This window comes from Bactrocera neohumeralis, chromosome 5 (genome assembly GCF_024586455.1).
Source record: "Bactrocera neohumeralis isolate Rockhampton chromosome 5, APGP_CSIRO_Bneo_wtdbg2-racon-allhic-juicebox.fasta_v2, whole genome shotgun sequence".
Taxonomy (NCBI): Eukaryota; Metazoa; Arthropoda; class Insecta; order Diptera; family Tephritidae; genus Bactrocera; species Bactrocera neohumeralis.
In genome coordinates, this window is record NC_065922.1 from 72,533,361 (window position 1) to 72,548,135 (window position 14,775).

General features: G+C 25.3%; 1 protein-coding gene across 3 annotated transcripts in view; it reads right to left on the bottom strand.

The window, feature by feature from the left end:
* LOC126758197 (high affinity cGMP-specific 3',5'-cyclic phosphodiesterase 9A) overlaps positions 1-14,775 on the bottom strand; it is a 210,456-nt gene that overhangs the window by 160,689 nt on the left and 34,992 nt on the right. The gene's annotated exons all lie outside the window — the stretch shown is intronic.

Below are 14,775 nucleotides of genomic sequence, written 5' to 3' on the forward strand. Positions count from 1 at the left end.
AGAAAAAAAAAATTTCAATAGTAATATATAAATTAATATACAAATAAAAAATAAAAAACCGGCAATTTATGCAATTTTAAATGAATTAAATTAGGTAATTAAGATGATACTTTTAATTTTATATAAATTTTTCTATCTCAGTAAATGCAAAAATTAAGCTTAATTAAAGCAATATTATGAAATGAAACCAATAAAACCAAACGGAAACTTTTAAAATTAATTCGATATAATAGAATTTTATCTTTTTAATATTTTTTCTTTTATTATTTTTAAAAAATATTTTATAATAATTATAATTTAATGAATTAAAATCTGAAAAAAAAACAATATTTATTATTATATTTAAGTATTTTCATCTTTACTGGCGTAGACAGCGCTTGATTTTTAAGTATTTTACTTTTTAATTAAAATTTCAAATTAAGTATTTTCAAATTTTGTACATATATACATTTTTTTAATTTTTAATTATTATAAAAATTTACTTAAACTTTATCTAATTTAAACAGTTAAAATATAATTATATTTTTAAATTATTTAAAATTTGATTTAATTTTCAAAAACAAGTTTTATAATAATTATAATTTAATCAATTAATATCTGAAAAAAAAGTTTAATCGATTTAAATATTTTACTCCTTAATTAACAATTAAATTAAAGTATTTTCAAATTTAGTACAAATAGACAATTTTTTTTAAATTTAATTATTATAAAAATTTAATTAAACTTTATCTAATTTAAAGTATTTAAATAAATATAAGAATTTTATTTTAAAATCATTTAAAATAATATTAAATTTAAAATAATTTTAAAAATCAAATTTAATTTTAAATTTAAAATTATTTTTTAATTTCATTTAAAAATTATTTTTAATTTAATTGAAAAAATTAATTAAATTTAAAAATTTATTTAAATAAAAAATAAAAAAAAATAAATCTCATTGTACGAAAGTTTAAAATATTTTTTTATATATTCAAAAATAAGCTTAATTAAAACGACATTAATTAAGTACTTTTGAATAAAAAAGAAATTAATTAAATTATAAAAAATTCATGAAAAATTTTTAAAGCAAAACTGATTTAAGTAGCAATCCTCCAATAATCAATAAGTATTTAAATCATGATTTCAATTTGTAAGTGACGCTTCATTAACACCAAAATTAGCCCCGAAATTATTGGTAGCAAAAATCACAGCCAACATTTTGATGGTTGTTTTTTTGCAATTTAATGATGCAGAAAATTCAATTACAATGCACAATCACAATTTACAAAAATCACGCTGATGCATAGCGACAACGGCAGCACAACCACAAATCATAAACTAGACTTATTATTATTATTGTCACATTTTATTGCCAGCATATATCTACCGACAAGTGTGTGTCATGAGATTTTCCCTCAATTCCAAGCTGATATGACAGCTACGGGTATAAAATATAAAATGCCTTGCAGTGAATGAAAAAATCAGCACTATCTCCATCGTTCACTCACGCGCTCTCTTTGTCTCTCGCAAGGTAGCTTTGTCATCATTGCAATAACTGACCCTGTCACACGCGAACGAGTCACTCTCCGAACGCCTAAACACCTGGAAGTCCCAGTCGTTTGCTGCACAATACAAATTTCACGAACTTTTAGCGAAAGCAATTAAATTTTACGATAGTAGCAAATGGTTATGGCGTTTGGCGCGGACCACCGGGAGTGGGAGAGCGCTGCGAAGCACCTGCAGCAAGTGACCAAATGCCGTAATTAGCGCTTTATTTCGCAGCTTCGGTGCATTTTTAATGGTTGTTTGGAAATTAAAATATGCATATGCTTAAGAGCGCTATGGGAACAGCGCCTAGAAACAGCTGAGCATTTTGTGTATGATGCAATTCACGGTTAAATGCAAAAACTGCAAAAATATTTTCTAGTAATGAACTAATAAAGCTTTGGATCAAGGAATTCACCTTTGATGACCGTAGTGAGTATATTTTTGAAACTAAGGCCGAGTTCGAAGCGATATATTTACTTTTATAATAATTTTTTAAGTGGTTAAATATGATTTTCATTTTGCCATGTTGTTTTGCTTATGCTAAGTTCAAAGCTTTTTAGTATTTTATGAACTTATGAAACACACTTTTCACGAAGATTTAGGCACTTTATGAACTTGTGGAACACAATATATTCCAGGAGACGGTATTATGAACTTATTAAACACACTTTTCACCAATTTTTTGACACTTTATGAACATATGGAAAACATTTTTCATATGTATTATACTCAGCGTGACAATTTTATGAACTGCGGGAACAAAACTACAATTGTTTACAATTCCAAATCGTAAATTGTAAACTAGGTAGTACTTAATGAGCTTATGTAATGCAATTAGCATGTGGTAAATAAATTATTAATATTGATTTATGAACTTGTGAAACATTATAAATATAAAAATTACATCTAGAGAACACAAGCGTATATTGGCACTAACTACATATATAGTGTACCAAATAAGATTCGGATTGAACAACAAGCCTCATTTAATACATTTTAAGCTGCAGTTAAATTTATGTACTCGTGAAATAGTACAATAGTTGAGCCGAAATTCGGAAGCATTTATTATTGTTCTTATTGAACTTGTGGAACACAATTCAAGTTAGAAATCTTATGAACTTGTGGAACAGAAATGAAATTTGAGATTTTTATGAACAAGTGGAACACAACCCAAATTTGAAAATGTTATGAACTTGTGAAATATAAATCTAGTTTAAAACCTTATGAATTTGTGGCACACAATTCAAATTTGATATCTTATGAACTTGTGGAACACAATTCAAGTTCGAAATCTTATGAGAGTTTGAAAATTTTATGTACTAGTGAAACACAACCTAAGCTTTAAATATTTACGAACAAGTGGAACAAACCTCAAATTTGAAAATTTTATGAGCTCATGGAACACAACACAAATTTACAAATGTTATGAACTTGTGGCACACAATTCAAATTTGATATCTTATGAACTTGTGGAACACAATTGAAGTTCGAAATCTTATGAAAGAGTTTGAAAATTTTATGTACTAGTGAAACACAACCTAAATTTTAAAATTTTATGAACTTGTGGAACACAATTCAAGTTAGAAATCATGTGAACTTGCGAAAAACAACCTAAATTTTAAATATTTACGAACAAGTAGAACAAACCTCAAATTTGAAAATTTTATGAGCTCATGGAACATAATTCAAGTTTAAAATCTTATGAACTTGTGGCACGCAATTCAAATTTGAAATTTTGTGAACACGTCGCACACAATTCTAGTTTATAATCTCATGGACTCATGGACTTGTGAGACAATTCTAAGTTAATGGCAATTATTTAAATGTAAAATAATGTAACACTATGCGAATTCATGAAAATCAGTCATTAGAACTGTCGTCGATAAAATCTCATGGACTTGTGGCACAGTACTAAATTAATTGCAATTATTTAAATGCAAAATAATGTAACACTTTGCGAATTCATGAAAATCAGTCATTAGAACTGTCGTAGATAAAATATTGAAGAAATAAATAACCAAATGGCATCATGAAAGTCTACTTCTTTGTTATACTTTCAAGCATGACTTTGCTGCAGAACACATTTTGATCTTTCAATCTTTTATTACCAAAAATTCGCTTAGAACCTTTCTTTCACTTTTCCATTCTATTCCTTAATATTTTAGCAAACCAATCTGAGTACCAACGGCATCAGTGTAAACCCTAAAGAGAAAAAGTAAAGCATGCATTGTGAAGAGAAAAAAATTCCATTACTTTGACCCCTCATCAAATTCGCTAACCGTGTGCTAACTTGCGCAAGGTAAAAGGTGATCGAATGTGCACATAAAGTCCAGACAGACCAATCAGCCAATTCGTACCTTGACCTTTATTTTGAGGTGGGACCATAATAATAATAGCAACACAAAATAAACAGCGGTAACTTGCCTTTGTCAATTTAATAGCACCTTAAAAGGTCTTTGTTTGTCGTTGGCGTGCGTCTGGTTGACGGCAGCGGTTTGTGTATGAATTATACTATATATGGTATGAATGCATGTATGTTCACATTTTTTCTTCTTAATCTTTGGCTTGGGTGAGGGCAAAAGACGCATTTCTTATGCTTTAATCAGCTTATGACTTGCAATTTATTGAGAGACATCAAAGAACTTGTGAGAACGGCTTTTTGTTGTGAATGTTGAAAATAGTTATAGGGTCGGGTCCGTCGGTAACTATGAGTATATGAAAGTGGTAGGCAGCCCTAACAGATGTCAGACAATTTTCGCGCTGAAGACAAGCTTAATCAGGGATTCCTTGTTAAGATCAGATTTTTGCAAATAATTTTGAAATTTTCTCACGAGAATGGTTTTCATTGTAAATTTGGGAAATCTGTCAAGAAAATGTTGTTGAATGCCACGCCCACCTCTCATATAAGGGTTTTATGTTTCTGCCAGCTGCTCTAAGCTAATACTAAGCATTCATATCGATTTTTGATACGCAAGGGGTTTCCTTTCAACCAATAACTGTGTCAACAAATGGACCAAGTTTGATAAAACTTAAATTTAACACAACAACAGCGCTTTCGGGCAATTAATTTCATTTAGAGACATTTGCTAAATTCCATAGAAATTTCCCGCCTGCGGTGTATTCTAAATAAACACGAATTTATTGCACAGCACAGCGGGTGTATGTGTATTGGTTTGTTTACAAATAAACATACGCATAAATATATCAAATATTTAACTAAAACCAATTGTTTACGACATTACGTATCATTTGATTTATGAAACGCTGCCATTGAGCTTTTCACTGCTCAAATAACCGACTGTAAACAAACAACGGAAACTGCGGACAAACGTGAACACGAACGCGCACGCGATGTTGGAGGAGAAGCGCGTATGTGTTTGCATTTATTGAATATTTATTTGCTTTAGAATATAATCAAATAAAGTGGCGCGATGTGATGAGGACGCCGCCGAAGGCGAGAATCTAAGTAGCGTTCCTTTAATGCAAGCAAAAACTCATAATAAAATTTTAGTGAAAATGTTTAATAAAGAAATAAATATATAATACAAAAAACTAAATAATTTTAAATGAAAAAATCATTGCAAAAAAAATAAAAATTTAAGTGAAAATATTTAATTAAAAAATAATTAAAAATAAAAAAAATTAAATAATTTTAAAATTAAAAATATTTAATAAAATTAAAAAAAATTAAAAAAAAATTAAAAAAAAAAAATAAAAAATTTAAGTGAAAATATTTCATTAAAAATAAATACTAAAAAAAAATATTAATTTTAAACTTAAAAAAAAATAAAAAAAAATTTAGTATTTTTAAAAAAAAAACAAATAAATAAAAAAATTTAAATAATTTTAAAAAAAAAAAATTAAGAAAAATAATAAACCTTAAAAGTACCAAAAAATTTAATTATAATCATTAAAATTTTTAAATTAATTAAACTGAAAATAATTATTGTTTTAAAACATAATCAAATAAAGTGGAGCGATGTGTTGGGGATGTCGCCGAGCGAGAATTTGAGTATAATTTAATGCAAAAAAATTGATATAAAAATTTTAAAAAAAAAATTTAAAATTGCGCAAGAATAATTATTAAAATCAAATAAAATTAAGAATTAAGAAGAAAATAGTTGTGAAAATTAAAAAACCAAATATATTAACTAAAATCAAAACACACTAATTGAACAAAAATTAAAATTTATAAAATTATAATAAGTTGAAAAAATAATTAATAAAATGCAAATTTTTAAAGTAGAAAAAAATTTAAAATTGCAAAAGCAAAATGAATTAAAACAAACACACTTGTGAAATTAAAAAAAAAAGGAATATTAAAAAAAAACACAAAATAAATTAAAATAACGATAAAATTAATATGAGAAAAAGTTCATTAGTGCTTACAACAGATATACTTAGTACATTACATGAAATATCATTTATATAGAAAAGAAGTAGAAAATAAGCACGGTTATTTAAAATTGCAAAAAAAAACATTAAATTAAGTGAAATTTAAAATTAAAACATAAAAAAAAATTATTTAAAACAAATTAAATTAATTAATTTAATTTAAAAAAAATTAAATAAAAATAATTTTAATTTAAAAAAAATAATAACTACAAAAATTAAAAAATATAATTAATATAATATAATATAATTTAAAAAAATTTAAATTAAAAAAAATAAAATAAAAGGTTTTACTTCAAACAATCTATAAAATAAAATATTTTTAACACAATTTTTAAAAAAGAAATTTAAATAAATCATAAAATAACCATTAAAGGCTTATTTAAATTTAAATTATTAATTGGCAGCAGAAGCACTTTTTCTGCGTGTTTTGCAAAAATTCCATCATAAAATCAAATCAGATAATACAATTTCTATGGGAATAAAAACCATGTAAATATAATTGCCTCTAATTATCGAACAAAGCGTTTGTGCCGGTAATCAAATCAATTGTGGCAACAGCCAAGCAGCAGCAGTGGTTGCGCACAATAATAGCAAAAGCAAATTGAGTTTGGTAGAAAAAAAAAACAAGAAAAAAACTATCGACAACATCTGTCACATTTGAATGCAAAGGAAAAAATCTCACTGAACAAGTAGAATTTATATAGCAGAAATATAACTGTATATGTATGAACATATAAAATGAAAAAGATTAATTAAAAGGATATATTAACTATATGATTTGGAAATAAAAGTAGGAAACTAAAAAAAAAATAATTATAAATAAATAATATTTTTTATTTTTACAAGATTTTTTTTCGTTTTAATTTTAAGTTGAATGTATACAATTTTTTAGAACTTTACAATAATTATATATTTATTTATTTTTAATATTTTAAATATTTTTTTGCAAGTTAAAACGGTTTAAACTGATTATTTTTAAAAATCACTTAAAAAATTAAAAAAAAGTCTTTATTTCTTTATTTTTATTTTCTTATTTTTTTATTTTTTTATTTTTTTATTTTTTTAAATTTTTTTTATTTTATTATTTAATTTTTATTTTTATTTTTTAAACTTTTTTAACCTTTTTTAATTTTTTTTTAATTTTTTTTTTTTTTTTTAATTTTTTTTAATTTTTTATTTTTTTTTTAATTTTTTTTTTTAATTTTTTTTAAATTTTTTTATTTTATTTAATTTTTTTATATTTTTTTTATTCTATTTAATTTTTTTATTATATTTTTTTATTAATTTTCATTTCAACGGCAAAAACATTAGCCAAATTAAGCCAAAAAATTATCAAAAATTCCAAACAAAAAACAACAGTTTTAAAACGACGTGGAAAACTATGTATGTACATATGTACATATATAAAAGTTTGTGTTAAAAAAAATAATTTACCATTTTCTTAAATATAAAAAGGACCCAAAACCTAAATTGAATTAAAAAAAAATATTTAAATTTAGAGTTTATTAACGTTTACCTTTTACTTCTACATTTAAAAAATATTTTTTTTAATATTTTTATTTTTTTTAACAATAACTCTTTAATTTTGTTTTTTTTTACTTTTAGTTCATTTTCTTTTTTTTATTATTACTTTATTTTTATTTTTAAATTATTTTTGAATTTGTTTTTAAATCGTTATTATTTTCTTTTAATTTGTTTTTAAATTTTTTTATTATATTTTTTAATTTTTTTAATATTTTAAATTATTTATTTTAATTATTTTTTTAGTTTCTATTTCAAAATTGATTTTAATTTTTTTTATTTTATTTTATTTTATTTTTTTGATTTTATTTTATTTTTTTATATTATTTTATTTTATTTTATTTTATTTTTTTATTTTATTTTATTTATTTTTTTATTTTATTTTTTTATTTTATTTTTTTATTTTATTTTTTTTTTTATTTTTTATTTTATTTATTTTTTATTTTATTCTAATTTTAATATAATTTTATTTTTCTTTATTTTTATTTACTAGCATTTTATTAATTTTTTTTTTGAAATTTCGCTATTTTTTAATATTATTTTTGCGCATAAAATATTTTAGAAAGTAAAAAATTATAAGAAATTACCAAAATTTATTTAGAAGAATATATGCAGTGTTTTTGCTTTTTCAATAATATGTTTTCGAAGACGTGACAACTCTTGAAAATAGTTTTTATATATAAAAAGACTACGTTGACTCGATTCAAATACTTTGCAAAAACCACTCCAGTAACCTATTTTTAATCTCACACACAAGCGACGACTTGCTTTCGCGCTTCGAGACTAAGGGCGTCTCATATGCGCGACGTTAATTTTTTATGCTGCATGCCCTTAATATGTTCCAGCAGCATAAGTGCTTCGCTTGCAGCTGTGAAAATCAATAACGGTTTTTTATACTTTATTGTAAATATACATGGATCTGAAGCAACACCTGCCTATCCGTGCGCGATGTGCAAATTGCAACGCAGGCACATGTTAATTGAATAAAACCGCGCTGGAAAGGAGGCCTACTGCATTGTCTGCCGCTGCTTGCGCTTTAATAATGCAATTTTATTTTCTTTTTTTCTCATAATTATTTTTCACTTTTTAATGCGCGTTTTCTGTATTCTGGTGTCTTCTTTTTATTTGCAAACCACTCCAAGCATATTGAGTTACAGTGATTTGATATTGGCAGCAGCGCAGAAAAAATCAGATTTTCCATGAAACGGGCAGACACACACATATACAAGTAGAATTGGCAGGATATAGTCTATATGTATAAGAAAATATGCATAAATACACACACACGTCCACACACACTTTTACATTACTCACATGTCTACCGCTATGCTGTGCTGGCATTATGACGCATACGCGCCTTTAATTACATTGTTTGTTGTGCGACTACCTAAGAGATCGGGTGCGTGTGTTTGTAGGTGAGTGCGCGTTCGATACGCTCAACACTAATTGTACACTCATACGCCCCGGCGGCAAGAATATTGCACCGCATTGCTATATCAAATTATTGAAAGTAATTCAATATGCTGCTATTGGCCGTTGAAAGCATAGCGCAATAGGTAATGACAACAATAACAATAAACACAATAAGAATACGCATCGTAATAGAATAAGAGCTAAATGCAAAACGAAAAGAATAATAACAATAAAAACGAAACCCCAAAAATTAAAAAAAGAACATGAAACGAAAAAGAAAAGGAAAATAAAAATGAAAAGAAAACGAGAACGAGAACGAGAACAGAAAATATTGAACTTCGTACCAAGTTAGTTCATACAAAAGTGGTCTTGGAGTATAGAAAACATCCAATTAGCATGGAAATGGAAATAGACGTGGTCATATACCGATTTTTAAAGAATTTTCAAAAACTTTCTTCTTAAAACTTGTTTTCCAAGAAGATCTTCTCACTGAAATGATTAGAATATGAGAGAAATATCATTAGCTTTTATATAGTGATACAATGTAGTCATCACACAGGAAATAGGCGTGGTCATATGCCGATTTTTCACCATTGTCCCAAGTCTTTAATCTTAAAACAGGATTTCTAAATGGATCTTCTAACTATAAATGATTATAATATGAGAGAAATACCGCTAAGAATTATATAAGGGTATGGGGAAATTATTATGCAAGAAGTAGGCGTGGTCATATACCGATTTGTCACGACTTTTCAAAAACTCTAAAACACGATTTTTAAGTGGATTTTCTGACTAGAAATGTTAAGCATATGCAAAAAAAAATCACATTAGCATTTATTTTGGATATTCATTATATGTATATGTACTCTTCATATCGAAAGTAGGCGTGGTTAATTACAAATTTTCGGCCATCTTGCAAAACATTAATCTCGAAACATGATTTCCAAGAGAATCTTCGTACTAAAGATGATTAGCATAAGACATAAATACCGTTAGTATCATATAACGATATCGCTATATAGAAGGTGGGCGTGGTTATGAACCGATTTTCCACTATTTTTCAAATATCTTATTCCTAAAACATTTTTCCAAGAGGATCTTCAAGATTTGTTTGAAAAAAATCCCATTAAAAATTATGGAACAGAACGACATACGCATTATATGAGAATTAGGCGTGGTTAAGTGCCGATTTCGTACATTTTTTAAATACTCTATTCTTGAAACAAGATTGTCAATAAATCATTATTCTATGATTAAAATGCCGTTGCCTTTTTTAAACGGTATCAAATTAGCATTATACTGGAAGTTGGCGTTGTTATGTACCGATTTTCAAATATTTTATTCTTAGAATTGGAGATATAACACTTCTAATGTTTAGTGGATGCGATGTAGAGTATGTGAGCAAACCGTTAAAGATGCTAACAAGGGTTAAAAAATAGATAACGGTATAGGAGGTGTAATTTTTTTAAGAGAAAATCAATATTTTCCGCTCTTCCAAACAAGAAGAAACCAATTTATCGAAGAAGAACCTATCGAGCGAGCTTGTAGCAAATGTCGAAAGTTATAAAACCAAAAACAAAAACAAAAAAAACAAAAACAAAAAAAAAAAAACAAAAAAAAAAAAAAAAAAAAACAAAAAAAAAAAAATAAAAACAAAAAACCAAAAAAAAAACAAAGCTCAAAACTAACCAGAAGTATTTTCTTCTAATGGCCAAACATCAACAAATATCTCAAGAAGAAGAAACTCAACTTACTATTACAAACTTAACTCAGTATACGTCAGCTGCAGCAGTACAAATCATATTATACTAGATATATGGTATGTATGTATGTATAGAGTATATATGTATATATATAGTATACATACATAGTATGTAAATACTACAGCATATTACACTTGTTCCAGCGCTAAAGCCTAAATAAACGCAGCGCTCTTTGCGAACTAACGACGTAATCAATTAAACACACTTACGTCACTAAGTATGCCATAGTAAGTGCAAATACGCCTGTGTATGTATGTAAGTACATACTATATCAACATGAGTAAGTGCAGCTGAGAAGCTACTCGCACGACTTGCCCGACATATACGCGATTATTTACTTTCTAATTGAAGCTGCTAACTAATGCGAAACTGAAAACCAAATAAAACACTTATTGAAAGCGACGCTAAGTGATGCGGAGTGAGGTGGAGGGGTGATAGTAAAGAAAACTAGTAAAATTGAGAAAAAATGTGATAAGGACATATAAAATTCAAGTTGAAAATTAATAATAGTAATAGAAGTATGAAAATAATAAAATGAGAAAAGTCAACACAAAAAAAAAATTGCAGATAAAATTGCATTATAATGTAAAAAAAAATCCAAGAACAAAAAAGTAAATAAAAAAATCCAATAAAAAATGTAATAAAATAGAAACAGAAAAAATATAAAAAAATGGTGAAAAAAAATATTAAAAAATGTAAAAAGTATGAAAAAAAAATTATTTAAAATGCAGAAAAAATAATTAAAAAATAAAAGTGTTGCAATAAAAAATAATATAAAAAATAATATATGTATATAAAAAACACAAACAAATATTAAAACGAATTTAAAAATTAATCTTTTATTTTTAATCAAAAAAAAATAAAAAAAAAAACTTATAAAATGAAAACAGAAAATATTAAGAAAAATTTACAAATGGAAAAAATTAAAAAAAAATTAAAAAACTCTTTAAAAAATTACAAATATAAAAAAAGTAAAGAATTATTTAAAATACATAAAAAAATACTAAAAATTGTTTAAATGCAAAAAAACAAATAAAAAAACTGATAATAAAAAAAACTAAAAACTAACAATAAAAAAAACTGATAATAAAATAAAATGTAATTATAAAAAAAATTAATAATAAAAAAATAAAATATAATTATAAAAAAATATTATTAAAATTTAAATAAAAAATATTAAAATATTATTAAAAAAATTCTTACACATCGCATCATTCAATGGATTTTTTGAGAGAACACTTTGGTGAGCAGATAATTTTACGTTTTGGGTCGGTGGATTGGCTACCAAGATTGTGATATATCACATCGGTAGACTTTTTTCTGTGTGGATATGTAAAATCTAAAATCTATGTGGACAATCTCGCTTCGATTCAAGCCTTGGAGCAAAACATCACGCGTGTCATTCGCCAGTTACTACTCGAAATACTCGAAAGAGTCATTGAAAATTGGACTCAACGGATGCACCATCTGGGACGTAGCCGCGGGCAACATTTGAAGGAAGCAACCTTCAAAAAATAAATACAAAAGAATATTCTATCGAATGATAATAAACATTCCCCATTAAATTTGAAATTTCTGTGTTTTTTCTTTCCTCGAAATAGATCGCTTTTATAACAACAAAAATGCCAAACTTTTACCAAATGATCAAGTTGTCAGTTGCCATATTGCAACACTAGATTTGCCAAATCCCGAAATATAAGAGGCAACCTACGTACACGGTTCGAATGCGCCATGTACGGCGTATTGAACTAACCAAACAAAACAGCGAAATAATAAAAAAGTAAATAAGCACAAAAGCAAAAAAAAGTAAGCAAACAATTGGTGCGGTTGGTTGGGTAGGAAGAGCAAATAATCACTTATTAGTAGACTTTAACCATTTCTCATGCTACGAAAACCAATTCAAACGCCTAACTACTACAACTCGATTACACATTTGATGCTAACTTTGTTTACAAAACAATTTTTTGTTAGCGAATTGCGGCGAAAATTCTACGAGCAAGCTATTAGTATTGAGTTTTTATTATTATTTTTTGTTTTTTATTATTTTCTTTGTCTTTTTTGGCGCTAAGCACTGTGAAAAGGTTAATTGGGCGACTTTGAGTGCTGGCAGACTACAGCTGGCGTGCCGAAAAGCCAATGAACCACACCAGCGTCTCACCAAACAATTTGCAGCGTCTCATTGCTATCGACTTATTGGTTTGCTTAACGCTTTCTCATATTTGGCTGCAATAATAATTATGCATTTTTGTTTTTAGTTCACTCAAACTCATTTATTTAGGTAGTAGTAAGCAAAAAAGTGAGGCCAATGAGTTGTTGCGTTGAGTTGTAAGACATATTTGCCGTGGCGTATGATGAACCAAGTGAAGTAGGAAGTTATTAAGGAGCATTAATAGATGATTTTGGGAGGCGGTATTTCACCATGTTTTGTTATGACTTGGGCAGCCGTTTTACAGCAAATTTTAGTAAATAATTTTTAGGAAGCAACAAGTGTGGCGTAAAGTAAGAGGTTACCGATTTCATACGGGTCACTCACTAGCTTACTGTCGTACTATTTATTTTAGTAAAAAAACAAATTAATAAAATAAATATATAAAAATAAAAAAACGAATGTTAATAAAAAATATTTATCTTTTGCCGGTATATGCGACCCGGCCGGCCAATATGTGAGTTATCTTAATAAAATTGAGAGAGCGTGTTTTTCTAATAACGCTGCATCTTTGTGCTGAGGATGAGCCCTAGACCTGATTTAGCTAACAAGTCTTATGTAACTGAAAGCATTAAACCGGCTTTGTTCGGTTATACCTACAATTAGCCCTTTCTAACTTATTTTACTTTTTATTTAATGTATATGGTTTTTTCAATTAATTTTTTTTTTTATAATTTGTTGATACCTTTTTTTTTGTTGTATTATTTTATTTGTATTTTTAATTTTTTCATATTAATTTATTTATTTTTAATAATTTTTACAATTTTTTTTATATAAATTTTTTTTTATATAAATTTTTTATACTATTTTATTTTTTTTTAATTTATTTTATATGTATATTTACATATATTACACAATAATATTATTTTTTTTAAATATTTTTTAACTAATTTATTTAGATAAGCACGCTTTTTTTAAAATATTAAAATTTTTCAAATGTTAAATTTTAAAATTTTAATTTTTTTTTTTTTTTAATTTCAAATTAAGTTTTAATATTTTCTTCATTTATGTATTTGAAAATAAGCTGTAGACTTCAGAAAAATATTATATTATTTTCGTTTTTAAAATGTTATATTTTCTCAATTATTGTAAATTGTCTTTGAAAAACAAATATAATTTTTTGTTTACTTTTTAATAATATTAATTAATTAACAAGGTAATAATTAAAAAAATTAAAACTTTATCATTTTCCATTTAAAAGTAGTTTTTAGTTTTATTTAACTTGTTATAGTAAAAAAAATATTTTATACGATGTTTTTTTAAATTATTTTGTTTTTTTGTTAATTTATTTCTTAATTTTTTTTCGATAGTCTTAATTTTTTAAATTTTTGTATTTTTTTATTCTATTTTTTTGTTTACTTTTTTTATTTTTAATTTTTTATTTATTAAATTTTATAAATTTTTTAAATTAAATTAATGACTTTTTATTGTTTTAGTTTTTATATTTAAACTATTTTTTCCATTATTTAAATAATTTTTTTTAATTTTTTAAATTAAGTTTTTTAATTTTGGTTTATTAAAAATAATTAATTAATTTTTAATTATTTTTAAATTAATTTTTTTAATTTTAAATTAATTTTTTTTAATTTTATAAGTTTTGTTTTTTATTTTTTAAATTAATTTTTTTTTATTTTGTTTATGTTTTAGCTAACATTTTATGTTTCAACTCGAATATCGATCCCAACATACAAATGTACATAAATATGTATATATTTCTTCTTGAATTATATTTAAATGACTTTTTAATGAATATTTATTTCAAGAATTTTCATGAAATTACACATTTAATGAAAAAACTACTTTCAATCCGATAGTAAATGATATTTTGCGAAACACAAAAAACAGAAATGAAATTAATTCAACACTGACACAATTGCATAAATTTTCGCAAATGCCAGGGCAAGAGTGAGATAACAGTGGTACGAAAACAAAACACCATCAAAAGCGACC